Source organism: Nicotiana tomentosiformis, unplaced genomic scaffold (genome assembly GCF_000390325.3).
Source record: "Nicotiana tomentosiformis unplaced genomic scaffold, ASM39032v3 Un00208, whole genome shotgun sequence".
Taxonomy (NCBI): domain Eukaryota; kingdom Viridiplantae; phylum Streptophyta; class Magnoliopsida; order Solanales; family Solanaceae; genus Nicotiana; species Nicotiana tomentosiformis.
This window is the reverse complement of record NW_027174767.1, coordinates 43,142-45,265: the sequence shown is the minus strand read 5'-3', so window position 1 is coordinate 45,265 and position 2,124 is coordinate 43,142. Positions and strand designations below refer to the sequence as shown.

General features: G+C 34.1%; 1 pseudogene; it reads left to right on the top strand.

Annotated features, from left to right (window-relative positions):
- Window positions 1-264: 264 nt before the first annotated feature.
- On the top strand, window positions 265-1,626 carry LOC138903943 (uncharacterized; annotated as a pseudogene).
- Window positions 1,627-2,124: the final 498 nt, after the last annotated feature.

The following is a 2,124-nucleotide window of genomic DNA, read 5'->3' as shown; positions in this document are numbered from 1 at the left end:
GCTGCTCAAGCAGCGGCTGAGTTTACAGAACATGCAGGCCTAGCTTCCACAACTGTTGTTGAACTTTCAAGGCAATATTGTGTTGATGATGGTGGTTCATGCCACATAGGTTTCAAGGATGAAAGGTTGGAACATGGGCAATCATTTCCTGGAGATGGTGATGGTAATTGTTTCTTTTGGCAGGCATAATTGGAACATGAAATTTAAGGATGCTACCTTTGCTGCTCAAGTAGAGACTGACTTCAGCAGCATGACTTGAAAAATGCGGAGATAAGACGATCGGAAGTCTCTAAAATTCCAGAGCTAGAAGGTGACGTTGAGAAACACCTAAAAACTCATAACAGTTTGTTAAACGCCGTTGCAGGAAGCAGCACAGCTAGCAGTTCATCTGCAAAGAAAAAGGAAGAAATCAAACCTAGATATACAAATACAAATATGAATAATTTATTTTCAAAACCGTTCATACAGAAAAATACCCAAAAAGAAATATTCCTACCACCACAGATAAACACCTACAAAGAAAGTCTGAACCAAGCCAAAAAGACATACAACCATATAACCCGTACATATATAGATAACATATACAAAATACAAAATTTCCTAAATAAAAATCCAAGATCCAAACTACTCAAAATCCAGATGAAGATTATGTCACTCATTATCTAACAGGATATAATAAACTAATAGCACTACCAAATACAAATGCAAAACTAGTAGCTACTTGCTACAATTACGGATTACTAGACACAGTATATACACAGACAGGACAAGAAATAGCTACCATACCAGAAGTATATAGAGCATTTATGCAGTACAAAAGAATAACCAAAGGAACATTATTCTATATACGATTCTGTTCAGCTACAGCAGAGATACTATATGAAGAAATAAAACCCATCATACAAGTTATCAAGATCGGACTTACAAGGGAGATGTTAGTACCAGAAAAAATAGAAGAACAAGAAGAGATAGAAAAAATAAATATTCCAGACTTTTATGCAAATAAAAGGATTATCGGAATATCCACTATACTAAATGAACTAGCAAACAACTACCTAAACCAGAATGCTATTTGGAGTTATTATTCAAGAGAACAGACAATGATATATTCAAACTGTAGAGAAATACGAGAACCAGATATGGAAGAATTAAGACAATGGGTCTTAAGTCTTTTGAAGCCAGAACAATCTACAACTACAAGAGCTATAAGGACAAATTTTATTTCTCCAGAATTATTAACAAGATATTGCAAGTTAATCAGTCACAAATATCCAGATCACATATGCTCAAAATGCAAAGGAGAAGATAATATTGTTCCAGACGTACAACTGGAATAAACAAGAAGAAGATTACTGAAGAAGAAGACGACAAGCTAGACAAAGAGATATGGCAGACAAAATAATATGAAAGAGATATTAGATTCCTTTCTTTTCTTTATGTTATTTTGTTTTTTGTAAAAAGTCGTAAAGTAAATAGTAAGAGTCAGTTTTCATGAACAGTAAAGGTCGTTCATGAATAGTAAGAGTCAAGAGTCAGTTTTCATGAACAGTAAAGGTCGTTCATGAATAGTAAGAGTCAAGAGTCAGATTCATGAACAGTAAAGGTCGTTCATGAATAGTAAAAGTCATTTTGTAATATTATAAATAAGTCTTTCGATTATGAAATAAAAACAGGCTACCTCTTCAAGCCAAGGGCTTCTCTCTCCTCTCTCTTCTCTCAAGAAATACCTACAGAAATAAAAATACTCAAAGATAAAATACAGGAAAGCTATGGAAGATAAGCAAGCTATGAATCAGCAAGAAAATATGAAAGATCAACAAGAAGACACCAAGAATCTACAAAAACAGGTATGCAACACTATGAACATGAGTAGCTAAACTAGTATATTCCTGATAATCTCTTACATGTAGATTATAATTATCCATCATATAATAGTACTGTTATAAAAATCGTCTTAAGTAAGTTTGCCATGAAAATATGCTAAGAGTAAGTAAGCCCAGACTATGCATCCTAAAGTTGAAACCGGTAGGCAGGAGGCCGTTTAGGGGAGTAAACAAGAGTTGAAGCGCTGTTAGGGTAACTGATTGAAGCAGAAAATCATGGTAGTGACCAAAAAGATGATTA